Source organism: Gymnoscopelus braueri (assembly GCF_963280865.1).
Source record: "Gymnoscopelus braueri genome assembly, chromosome: 7".
Lineage (NCBI taxonomy): Eukaryota > Metazoa > Chordata > Actinopteri > Myctophiformes > Myctophidae > Gymnoscopelus > Gymnoscopelus braueri.
In genome coordinates this window covers 49,581,151-49,595,129 of record NC_137608.1, presented here as the reverse complement: position 1 = coordinate 49,595,129, position 13,979 = coordinate 49,581,151, and the positions used below count along the sequence as shown (strand labels likewise).

The following is a 13,979-nucleotide window of genomic DNA, read 5'->3' as shown; positions in this document are numbered from 1 at the left end:
CCCCTTTTGACCTCCCAACCTCATTGAGAGCATGGAGGTCCATTCAGCTGTTCTTATCAATGATGAACAAAACCTCCTAACTCCTCTTTTTTTTCCATTTCCTGAAAAATGAACATTTTGGAGTGGCTACATATCAGTGGGGTGTGTGAGGGGAGGTCTTATATGGCCATTTGACACATGGGTTGCCACGCAAAAAGGGTGAAATCCCCCAAAATAGGAGAAGAAAATAGAAATGGAGGAAAAGGAGTTGTCTCCTGCAGAATCCAGGAGGGTTGGCAGGTAACATGACTGAATAAAATAAACATTATAGTTTCTTGTGTTTGGATTTTTTTTTTTTTAATATTGTGTATGGATCTTATTTTTCATTCAACATGATGGAATTTCAAATGTTTTTCTTTTATCTTTTATTATCAGCTCATATTGGTTAAAAAAATATATGAGCATCAGTGTCTGTCCACATTTGTCATGATTTAAAAAGGTAATAATATTCATTATTTGCATGCAATCATTATTATTTTCATTGATATGCATGCAATAATGGTGCAGTAAAGTGCTGACAAGCTGCTGGGTTTGTGTAGCTGTTCACTGTGTGTTGACATTTTGTGTTTTTTGGATTGTTAAATTATCTTAGTACATATTTGGTAGATGGCAGAGTCAGTTGACATCATCACTTTGATTTGATGTTGATTTATTTGTTTAAATGCTACATAGTTTTGTGTCTTTAGGTGTTTTGTAAACTCAAAGAACCCCGTTTATACCTGGGGGGAAAAATATAGATAATGTTTGCGTTTGTTATGTTTAATAAAAGGGATACGTGTACGTTACTTAATACGTTTCCAAAGTATTTCACCTAATTTCCAGGCCTATAGAAATGATATAGAGCAATAATAAGAATCTTGTTATGTTCTATGTTATGAATGCACCAAGACTCGAGTGAAGGTGTCAAAAATAACAGATCATCTACAAGCTAACAACATATCACGGTGCAAAAATGTTAGCTTGCAGATCTATTATTTTCGTCAGGTGACGTTCTGTATATATATTAGACCGCTCTCACACAGCTTGTGCATTTGACCCATATTTCACCTCATGTTAGACAAAAACAATGTATGTCCAAAACTTTTCCAAAACATTTGATTAATTCCAAACCTTTTCAGGCCTGGAAAACAGTTTTTTCCAATTTATATAATATAATAATAATATTTCCAGGAATTTCATGACCGTGGGTACCCTGTTCTTTGTATGGAGAAGTATGGGCATTAAACAGAGAATTCCAGTTTCTATTTAAGGAAGTGACCAAGACTGTCAGAATCGATTAAATATGTTTTGGTCCAAGGCTATGTCTGAGCAGTTACCCTGCTTTTTGTTTTGCTTCCTAGGCCGAAACAATCGATAAGACTAGAGTGGAAGTATTTCAGAAGAAAAATCTTTTAGAAAAAGGGAATGACTTTGTTAGATATGTAAGAACTATTCACTCAAATTTGTTTTTTGCAAGGAAATGCACTGTTCTCGTGTCAGTCTTTTTGTTCTAGATTTTATCTCCTACAATCAGGCAATACAATCACGGAGCACAAAACGAGCTATTATTCAGATTGAGCTGCCTTTCACCATTTCAAAAGACACTTTTAATGATCGAGATGCAAGGGCTCCATGGGATTGTATCCTAGCAACTAAGAGCCCTCCATGTCGGTATGCGTGTGAGGAACAGGCAGCTCAACAATAGACTAATTCACCTTACGGGAAACCTCAAATTACTGTGTTTCAAAAGTAGCTTTTAGGAGTGATAGACTGGCCTCAAGTGCTCTGACAACAGGTACAATGGGTATAACCTAAGGGGCACGTGTTCCGAATGGGCATCGCACTAGTAATAATAATAATATCTACGATTTATATAGCGCTTTTCTACTCAAAGTACTCAAAAGTCGCTTTACATGGGGGAAGATTTTGAGCTGTAGAAATTGTACTGAGGAACACTACTGTTAAGATTAAGATAATGTCTCTAAAGTGTGTCCGATTTTTTTAAACTTGTTTAATGCTTCAAGTGATAACCAGAGGGGTATGGGGTATCTTACACATTACACCTGTTATACATTCAACACAATACAAGCAAAAATGTACAAATACAAATACTTCACGTATGCTTTGCATGAAAGCAGTAAGTTCCAATGTATTCACAAAGTGCACTACTTGGTCAGAATTTTGGTCAGAATTTATTGAGAGGATAGCCCCTTGAGATGCAGCATCTCATTTTAGAGGGGGTCCTATTCACATACGTACAACATTACATACAGTACAAATACACAATACACAATACACACATGTACAGATACAGTTAGCTTGCTCACCCTCTACCACCCACGCAACCCATTCATACTTGACAGTTAAGTGATCAAACATAGGAAAGATTTTGCACAGTGTTAAAGGAGAATTTTGGACTAAGTTTTTCTTACCTTTTCTATGATGTTGTGATATCTTAGGATGAATGGTACAGTAGAAAAATGTCATAACTCCATCCCGGGTCCGCCACAGCTTAAAACGTGCACGGATAGGCCTTGCGCTAGATCGCATTTTTTTTTAGATCTGACGTTCATAGTGACAGAACACTATGCAACCAAAAAATAAATAAAAGAAAAAAATCTAAGTCTCGCTAGACGAGATTGAAATCTGTTTTGGACAGTGTTCTGTCACTATGAACGTCAGATCTCACCAAAAAAAAATCTAAATCTAAAAAAAGCTATTAAAATATGTGATCTAGCGCAAGGCCTATCCGCGCACGTTTTAAGCTGTGGCGGACCCAGGATGGAGTTATGAAAATGTTCTACTGTACCATTCATCCTAAGATATAACATCATAGAAAAGGTAAGAAAAACTTAGTCCAAAATTCTCCTTTAAGAGGCACATGTATCATCTACAGTTACCTCAACGCGTCAATACAATACAGAAGCATTCACAATTTAAAGTGCATCTCAGAGTTGATTACTGATGTGAACATCAAACATCAAACCTGTTATGTACTGTAGCCTACTGTATGTTATGCAATGTACATGTCAGACAGCTGCAATGAAAAAGACTTTAGCCAGATCCCAATGCTCAAATGTCTGCATCGCCTACATCCTCCAGCATGGTGGCGTTATGGTGAAATTGGTGATCTGCTAAAATATGTGACCATCTTGTGAACACAAACCACTGCCGTTTGTTTATTAACAGAGTTAAACCTAGTATACTCTGTTGATAAACAAAGTCAACAAGATGGTCACATATTTCAGCAGGTCACCAATCTAACACTAACACAGCCATGCTGGAGGATGGAGGAGGCAGCAAGTTGAGCAATGGGATCTGGCTTTTGACCGGACCCTCACAGCGCCATCTACTGGACCATGTACGTACGTTACATATGCCATAGTAGGCCTACTTTCTACATACAAAAATAGTGATCATTCAAAGGAAATCACATAGATTTCAGTTCAAAATGAAACAATTTCCAAGTTTAATATCCCAAGTCTCTTTCAAAACTGAGTAGATATACAAATATTAAAGGAACATTACAGTCATTTAGCAGAACTACATACAAACAACCTACCTACAAAAATAAATAAAGCTTTAAAAGGGGTGGCATTACACACAAACATTTTTGAATCACACACTGACTCCAATATTTAAATTGCTTTCTAAAAGAAAAGGCGCAACGAACACAACACATTGATTAGATATGGCCTGCACATCTGACATTTGAACCTGTAACTAAACAAAGTTCACTCTTCTATCATCATGTCATAATCAAACATAACAGTAACTGGACGGAGTGTCTATGCATCTTCAGTTTGTGTTCGATATCAAAGTTATTCCTCCAAATCACACACATTTTAAGAGATTCTCATTCATCGTTCTACAGACAAATCTATACAACACCCCACTGAGGAGAGTCCTCAATGCTTCATTGTCCTTCTAGCCCATCACTCACCCAGTTTACTACATAACCACAGGTTCAAATACCCTAAATCTACAGCAGGGGTTCCCAAAGTTGGGGTCAAGACCCCACTTGGGGTTGCGGGACACTGACGGTGGGGTCGCGAAATTATTTTGGGTCATTAAAAAATAAATTGAAAAAATTGAAAATTGAAATTCAACAGAATGGATGAAATACAATCCTAAAATGATTACACATGGTACATTTTACCATTTTAATACATTACAAATGCGCACCGAACGTGCGAGTCAATGGCCTCATTATTTTGGGGTCGCGGCCTGAAAAGTTTGGGAACCCATGATCTACAGTACACTCAATTCCACCTCCTGCTCCTACAAAGTCATTGCACTTTCCCCACTGTTCTAACCCTCAATGTCCAGTGGGGGGGTTGACTCTACATCAGACTGTGGCCAGGGGTTGATCACTCCCTGCTATGTCAAAGCCAAAAATGGAAGAATCCATCTCCAACTGCATTATCATTTTTCTACTGTTGAACTTTACCCTTCTACATCCAATTGGCACTTTAAAATATTATGGCCATCCACAAGCAGCAACTAATGGGGTCCAAGCACAGAATAGAAGATGGTAAAGAGGAAGGTGATGAATTAGATAAAGATGAAGTTTCCAACACCTGTATTAAAGACAGCTTCCAACTATTACAATTGTACAGACATTAATTTAAGGCCAAATATTCCAACAGCTTCATTAAAAATACCTGGTTGGGTGATGTTTGGACAAACTGACATTGATTTCAAGCCAAATGTTCACAGAGCCCATGGTCCATGTATTTGGAACCGAAATTGCTATTGTGTGATTTCAAAGTAATTTTACACAGGGTATGTTTCAGGTACTTACATTTTTGTGATGATTGGCCCAATTTATGTACTGATCCACGCCCTCAAAACTAAAGATATCAACACGTCGTATGTCAGTTTTTATAAGCTTGATCCAATAATACTGTTTAGGAGGAGTCTGTCTCTCTCCTTTCGCCTCACCTCAGTGTTACCTATTGTACACACCTGTCTCCACTCCCTCATCAGTCCTGCAGTATCTACTCACCTGCTGTCACTTCCCTCGTTTGTTTGCCCCAACGGTACAAGACGGGACTCCTTCGGCTCATTCTCTACAAGTTCTTAAAGCATGTCACAATGTTTCAGTTTTGCCTCCCTTGCCATTTCTTTTTTTGTGTGCTTTTCCTTAAACGGCACAGTACTTAAGATTTTAAATTGAAACTTATCGTGTTCGATTATTTTGTAATGGGTCCTCACATCAGATTTAAGGTACCACTCACCTGAATCTAAATAAATAGGATCAATCTAACCCCACATTCCCCCTTAAGGCCATGCATATTTGCAATGCCCATTTCCAGTAACAAACATTTCACTTTCCAATGGCCACTTCCTTCAAAGCTAAGTGACTAGTGCATTAAAGGGCAATCTAGGGTCTTCCTCCTCCTCCTCCTCCTCCTCTAAAACAGACTGAACATCTGGTCTATCAGGACAGAACATTAACCGCAAAAGCGCCAAGGCAACACGTACCAACAACCTTAACACCAGAAAGGCAAATGGCACCGTGATCTCCATCAGGTGAAAGATAGATGTGCTAAATCTACTCAAAATACACGTTAGAAAAAACGTCCCGAACGCTATACTCGGATACAACGCTAGCTTCGCTAGCATAAAGGCATGCTCTGATCCACCGTATCTCACTTTTGGGTGCAGAGTGTTCCGTTCATCAAACAGTGCGACGATCCAAATGGCTAGCTGGAATATGCCCGCAAAGAAGATGATGACACAGCTGATCTGAATGGCCTCCAGCTCGTTGCGGGAGTTGCGCGGGAACTCGTGGGTTAGCTGGTAGGCTAGAGGCAAGCCTCCGACGAAGGCGAGGGAGAAGGTGTTGAGAAGGCCCATGAAACGCGTGGCTCTGGTGACGTGGAGGAAGAGGGAGTGGTGGACGAACCAGAGGAGACCGACGGTGGCGAAGGAGCCGAAGTAAGCCAGGAATTCCGGGCCGTAGGCCTGCAGAGCTGCGACCAGACTGCCGCCGTACTGCTTCTGTACCGTGTCTGCATCGGGAATGTTGTCCTCGCTGAAGGCCCCACAGGACATGGAAACGGTGATTAGTTCAGATTTTCTTTGACACATCGATATAAAACACAAAAGAACCGCTGAAGTCGACGGACTTGATGATCCCTTGGCACATGTGGCCTGCTGTACTGAAATATTTCAGTGAAAATAATTTATTTAAAAAAAAGGTATTTACCTTCCATTAATCCTACTGTATTATGACAACAAAATAAAGGGATTCAACAAACCAAATGTCCAGGATGAGGAGTGTGGCTACGATGGCGTAAACTCCGTCACTGAAAGCCTCCACGCGCTCTTTGCTGAGGGGTTCATTGGGGTGGTATAGAAACATCTGCATGGACTCTGGAGTCTCCTCCCTTTGACCTGAAACAAACATACATTCATATTCTGTAACAAAAAAAAATATCTAAGCAGAAAACCAAACTGGAGCCTATGTTCTAATGGACCCAATGTAGTTATTATTTAGTTATAAGCCCTTTAATACTTTTCATTGGTTAAATATGTATAAATCCACAGATGGACCACTTAACTTTAACTTTCAAAATATTTCAAAAAGAATAGCTGAGCTAGAAGAACATGCACAGGAGCTCTTAACCAGAGTGGAGTTTCATGCTCCAGCTTTAGGTGACCACCTACCCACCTTCACGGTGGTCACTTATCCAGCTAAAGATCCTTATTGATAAGATACCAACTGGCTCTACTGCCCAACACTGCTTAAGATGAATCATTCCTTACCGATGGCTTTGCTGCGACACCACTTTAACGACTGGGTGATGTATGGCAAGAAGATCACAATGGCTAAGAGCACGTAGGCCTGCGAGACAAAATGAAAACAAAGTTAATAATAATAACTTTATTTATATAGCGCCTTTCAAAAACAAGTTACAAAGTGCTTTACAATAACAACAGTTAAAAAGTACAAATCAGACATTAAATTTCATATATAGTACAACAATTCATAATCTAAGAAAAAGCTGTGCGAGTTACTAGTAGACACAACCGTGCTCACTGGATGCAGGAATATTAATATGTTTATGACAAGATTTTAAGAGGATATTTAATACTTCTGCCCTTATGTTATATGTAGGGCTGGCCCTACAATCCAAAAGCTGCAATTCATTATAGATCCAGTGGGGGGCAACATTGCAGAGCCTAGCAGTGGATAAAAGTGTTTGAGTTTCATATGTCCATATAAAACAGCAACATTTTAAATGAAAAGTAAGCCTAGTAGCTTGGAAAATGTTAAATCCACAAATTTGCAAATGAACTCTTCAGGTTGTGTGCCAAGAAGTCTAATCTGTCCACATTGTCAGGTAGAAGGGAATTCCTTCTCTTTATTGACAATATAATATCCAGCCTTCGGAAATATGCGTTCCAATGGAAGTTGCAGGGATGCAAAGACAGTGTTTCACTGCTACTGGTAGTTACGAGTACCGTACTGTTTGCCTTCCACCACGCAAGCTGGCTGAACTACTAACTACCTTGCTTAGTAGTATTAAAAAGCCAGTCCAATTTAGGTAAGATACTGTATGCTTGACAATTGAAATTGATTTCACAATTGATTTCTTTGTGCTATTCAAAAACGGCAGATCTACAAGCTCATATGAGCTTGTAGATCTGCTATTTTTTGAAAAATCAAAATGTTTTGCAAATCTTTGAATATATACGTTTTAAAGCGAACATTTACTCCGATCTGTTCTTCTGGGGGTCCCTAGAACAACATATTTTGAGATGGGGGTCCGCGGCCAAATACATATCATTTTGGGGGTCCTTGACATGGAAAAGTTGGAGCACCACTGATATAGCAACATAAACGTGTTTTTATATAGCCAAAGAAATCTTAAAATGACACAGATGCATTCCCGGTCTTAAAGGGTTAATAAAATATATAATGGGTCAACTTGACTTCTCTTAAACAAAAGCCAGTCAGACTGTTCTCTCAACTCGATCTATGACGAGCACGCCAGAGAACCCAGCTTGACCCGTTTCTTGTTGCAAATGAATAGACAGAAAGAGAGAAGATTTTAAAGCACCACCGACCACTTGGAAGAATATGAACGCGAAGATACTGGCGAAGAAGCACATGATGGGAACCCTCATGATGACCTTGAGGATGTGGTGCTTGTAGAAGGTCTGGTTTCTCTGAGATCTGGATCTGCTCGTTCAGAAGGAACGGACGGCTGAACGCATAGACCACAATCACAGCCTGGAGACACATGAGAGAGAGAGAGGATAAAGCTGCACTACGTAAGATTTATGTCCTTCCCGCGATTTGAACATGCAGGTCTCCAGCACGGAAAACACAATTTCTGTCACACAGAATGCCTGCTTGGGAAGGGGGTGGGGTGTTGCGCTTCATGCTTCAGGCAATACTACTTTTCAACTAGTAGTGGTCCTCTGCGACCATAGGGTTTAAATTTCCTTGCGTCTAAATCTCCAACCTCCTCATCATGTACCTGATGAAGACCTGATGGGCGAAACTTAGTACCTCCAATACAATTTGCTCTGAGGGAGCATTTAGAGTGGTGTGTGGGTAATTATTTATTTTCTTCATCCTTAGTATTCTTCATCCTGCACCCGTGTTTGTTTTGGATGTGCGTACATTGCTCTGGAGTGGATCTGTTAGTACTTGAGCTCAAGTAGAAGAGGCAGGGTGAGCTCAAGTGTTCCTTTATTTTGATTAGAAATAAAGGAGAATCATGGCAAACAAATGGAATGGAAATCTTGTATGTCCAAAAATGTTACTTTTCAGGAAATGGAATAAAGAACCCGTGTTCCAATGAATCCTTTACTTAGCATTGGTTAAATAATTATAAAACCCACAGACAGACTTAACCACTTTCACAAATCCCTGAGCAAGACACTTAAAACAGACCCCCCCCCCCCCCCCCAAACCCCCATACGCTCATGAAAGTCACCTGAGCAGCTATCTGCTGGGTGAAATTGTAAAAGCAATTTGTCCTCGCCGCAGGCCCCAGAAAATACTCCCCTTTCCCTATTTAATCAGAGGAACAATAGGAACTAGGGGAAATAGGCAAAACAACTGCAATACAAGTATTAAAACTAAATAAAAATCACAGGCATTTCCTCGTGGTTTTGATTGCTCTCTGTTCATTTTGCACAGCAGGCTCCTTACCTGAATTAAACCTATCACCATGACACACGCACAGAACAACAGAATCCCCAAGATGTTGTTAGGGAAGGTTGCCATGAGGCTGAACTGCAGAGGAAAGAAAAATACAACCTTGTTACGAGTGTGGAAAAACAACACCAGAGTCACCACGCTTTCTGTTCTGTTGTGAACAAGAGAATCAACTGGCTTGGTATGTTTCATTCTGAACCCTGTTTAAACAATATGAGCCAGATGAGGAAACTGTGTAAAAAGCTAGTGTGAAGGAGGCATGGTCATGGACATTCAATGTTTAGTCACATGCAACTACAACTACTAAAGCTATTTAACCAAACAGTTTGACTGAGTGAGAACACACTCTTGCAGCAGTGTATAATGATGTAAATGAACAGAGACTCATACCCCTTTCACAGACCCACAGCTGCCTAACATTATTACAATGCCTGTGAGCAGCACTCCCAGTCCACTTATACTCACTGTGTAAGGTAGAAACGTTATCAACATCATGCAGGCCTGAAACAGAACCGAGAGCAGAACTTAAAATTAGAACAGAGGGAACCTTTTCACCAGAGAAAAACAGACATTACTATTTTATCCACCCTCTACTACCATTCAAGGCATGACATAACTCTAACGTACATTTGGCCCATATTAGTTACTAGAGGTTCGGCCCTCATACCTACGTCGCACCGCCGATCCGACCCATATGTCTGAGTCATATGCGGGGAGTTTGTCAGAGTACCCATTGTAACCGCCTGTCTGTGTCCCTTTTATACCCATATGGAGATATGCCCATACCCTGTATATTGACATGCCCATATATGGGCGTATTGGTTGGATCGGTGGTTCTGGACAACTGGATATTCATATATGCCCAATTGCCCATATATGGACATATCGGTCGGATCGGCGGTTCTGGACAACCGCATATCCGGTAGGCACCACACTATCTCCAGTCCTTGCAGATGTGCGAGCCGAGTTTAAATTGGTCGGTCCCATATGTGCACATGACCATATTGTGTGCATAGCAGTCGGATCTGTGGCTCTGGACAACTGGATCTCCATATATGTCTATATATGGGCATATCGGGTTTGTTTATGGTCATGTCTCAGTCAGAGTGATGTGGCTGTGGTCCGTAATCAGGATAGAGAACTTATACTGGATACAAGATGAACAAGTGAAATTGGAAGTGATTACACAAAGACATTAGCAGACAAAATTGGAACTGGAACACTAAAGTGAAGCTGATAAATGGGAACGCTCTCTTGATTGGATGATATTGGCAAACCACCTGAACATTAACTTTCTGTTTATTGAAGAGCTGGAGAGACCCCAGTTACTGAACAAACACACTATATAGCAATGCTTACTATCAAAAATATAATTATAGCTTCAAATTTATAATGAAAACAAATTTGTTTCAACCAAAACATATCACTAACACCACCTTAAAGTCACGGCTGTTTGATACTTACGAGGTTCAGAAGTGCAAGACTATCGTCAATTCGTTCAATGACTTGAAACAATCTGTGAAAACATAAAACAGGAATGAATGAATGAATGACAAACATGTTAGAAACAAAAACACTGTTACATAAAAGATCATGTGAAACAAAACTGAAAAACTATAAAGTTATAGCATATACCTAACATGAGCAGCCCATGCCATAGTGACAATCATGAATGTCATCAAGTATACAGCGATCTTTGTTGACAGCATCAGTTGAATGCTTTCCCTTAATTCCTAACAGACAAACACACGTGGATTTAGTATGTCATAGAACCTTATTATTTACAGCAATTTGTTTGTTCTGCATCAAGAGTTTGTTATACTAGCTCATTATTACCTCGTTATCTGCAATCTTGGTATGTGCAACAGGTAATATCTATAAATAAAAGGAAAAAAAGCAGTTAGGTAAGTGTAACAGGTGGAAAACGTGTGTTGTTAAACTGGGGGGAGGGGTTCAGGATGCATCATCCAAATGCATATCATTATATTATAACTTTAATTAGCAATTTGTGTTTTTCTTTTTTGTTTTAATTATTTTTATCCCTCGATTTTTGTAACCCATTTTTCCCCCAGTGCCAATGCCTAAGTTGTTATCCTGGCCGCTACTCTCCCTCTGCCAGTCAGGGGAGAGCCACGAACTGAGCTCATGCTTCCTTCACTGCATAAGGAGTGAGCAGGCCGCTTCTTATCACCTCGCCTCGGAAACCCATGCCTTTTTTACTTATCACCTGACAGGGGGGAGTTTCCCCGGTAGGACGTAGCGCGTGGAAGGAACACGTTATTCCAACCAGTTCCTTTCCCCTCCATCAGGCGCCCCGGCTGACCAGGGGGAGGCAGTACAGAGACCAGGATTACTGCATGTTTTTGTGAGGGTACCTAACCTAGGGGACACGGGGAGAACATGCAAAACTCCACACAGAAAGGCCCTTTCGCCAACCCCACCTGTATTATAAATCAGTGTTTATGTCCTTAACTCCTTATTGTCCTGACATAATAAATGTAAACGTTTGTAATGTCTTCCTTACCATGACAGTAGCTATAATAGTAATGTGGTGTTGTAATGCAGTCCTACCATGACAGTAGCTATAATAGATCATAATAATGAGTTGTAATGCAGTCCTACCATGACAGTAGCTATAATAGATCATAATAATGTGTTGTAATGCAGTCCTACCATGACAGTAGCTATAATAGATCATAATATTGTGTTGTAATGCAGTCCTACCATGACAGTAGCTATAATAGATTATAATAATGAGTTGTAATGCAGTCCTACCATGACAGTAGCTATAATAGATTATAATAATAGATTATAAAAATGAGTTGTAATGCAGTCCTACCATGACAGTAGCTATAATAGATCATAATAATGTGTTGTAATGCAGTCCTACCAAGACAGTAGCTATAATAGATAATAATAATGAGATGTAATGCAGTCCTACCATGACAGTAGCTATAACAGATCATAATAATGAGATGTAATGCAGTCCTACCATGACAGTAACTACAATAGATCATATTAATGTGTTGTAATGCAGTCCTACCATGACAGTAGCTATAATAGATCATAATAATGTGTTGTAATGCAGTCCTACCATGACAGTAACTACAATAGATCATATTAATGTGTTGTAATGCAGTCCTACCATGACAGTAGCTATAATAGATCATAATAATGTGTTGTAATGCAGTCCTACCATGACAGTAGCTATAATAGAGATGAGTGCGTCGCTGTAGGCCAGCAGTCTGTGAGAGGACTGTGTGCTGCTGTGTCCAGCAGGCGCTGCATGATGATGATGATGGTCCATCATCATGATGATGTTCCTCCTCTGCTTCTCCATGTCCTCCTCCTCCTGGTAGGCCTGTCAGTTATTACATCATTTGCATAATCGCAATTATTGTTTACAAAGCCCTAAAAGGCAAACAGAAATGTATTAAAAAAATTCTTATTAATAAATTAATAAACAATTAAATCGTTATAATCTCCAATTATTTGCATGGCAATTAATCTATTATGATCAAGACTATAATAGATGTATTTTATCGAGTCTGTCTTTTACTTTCGTGTCTAGTCTTGGCCTGCACCCCCCAGCCAGTGCGTCCTGCACTTTCACCAGTAAAGCCGTACTTTTCCGTACTACATGTACAAAACTAATATATAAGGTGCTTACCCGGTTGCCCCAAATGTTAAGTCACACTTCGGAGTCTTTGTGCAATGTATTAGTCCGTATTTCTCAATAAAGAAGTGTTTTAATCCCGTCTGTGGCCGAACGCCATTCCCCCCCCCTGGTTTACTTCCTGTTTACAGTGAGTGTAATTTCGCCTTTCACCGGATGCGTCCCGTCACTACCGTCCCTTGAGGGGTGCACCCCCCCATTTCTAAACCCCCCCACTCATACACACCCCCATTCCGAAATAGATTAGATTCAAAGTGTCCTTATTGTCATGATATGTTTACATTGTCAAAGCGAGTCAAATAAAACAATAAATTAATAAATGTACAGTCAGTCTGTCAGGTTGTTCACATCAACATGTCTCTTTCTCTAGTAATTGCTGATGTTTAATAAAAGAATAATCCTGATTGGCTGTTGAGTGAATCAGGAAGTGAAATACAAGTTTGGGGAGTTTCCAGTGAGAAGCTTCAACCAACCACACACACGCACGCACGCACGCACGCACGCACACACACACACACACACACACACACACACACACACACACACACACACACACACACACACACACACACACACACACACACACACACACACACAATTTTAGCCTCTGTCAGTAGGGGGGGGCAAGATAGGAGGAGGAGGGGAGGGGGGGGAGACAAAAGCTATGGAACTCTGACTGGTATTATTTTAAACTATGGAATTGGAAATAAAAGACCATATTCACATGGTGGCCATTTTTGCATTTTGCATTGAAGAAACAGGGTGGTATTTCATTAACTTAATAGCAAAATGGCCACCGTGTGAATATGGTCTTCAGAGACCACACCCCCTTGTCACCCTGCATAATAATACATATGTACAGAGTAGACCAGTGGAGTGCTCCAGCATTTTATTGGGGTTTTCTCTTCTGAAGTGACCAGATATTTTACTTTCTGATTCAAGTTGTCCCCCTTTCTTTCTTTCTTTCTTTCTTTCTTTCTTTCTTTCTTTCTTTCTTTCTTTCTTTCTTTCTTTCTTTCTTCTGTTTCTCTTCAACAGAATCAGAATCATCTTTATTGTCACATCACAGGTTAAAGGTGTAAAGAAGTGGGTGAAATTATTTTT

The 13,979-nt window shown here is 40.0% G+C and overlaps 1 pseudogene across 1 annotated transcript; it reads right to left on the bottom strand.

Annotated features, from left to right (window-relative positions):
• Nucleotides 1–5,376: 5,376 nt before the first annotated feature.
• LOC308089104 (endosomal/lysosomal proton channel TMEM175-like) lies at nucleotides 5,377–12,539 on the bottom strand (annotated as a pseudogene). The gene is made up of 10 exons: nucleotides 12,396–12,539; nucleotides 11,036–11,074; nucleotides 10,835–10,932; nucleotides 10,664–10,715; nucleotides 9,665–9,700; nucleotides 9,194–9,277; nucleotides 8,098–8,263; nucleotides 6,793–6,871; nucleotides 6,285–6,420; nucleotides 5,377–6,058 (listed from the first exon to the last, which is right to left on the bottom strand). The product of its transcript is annotated as an endosomal/lysosomal proton channel TMEM175-like (transcript).
• Between the last annotated feature and the right edge of the window lie 1,440 nt (nucleotides 12,540–13,979).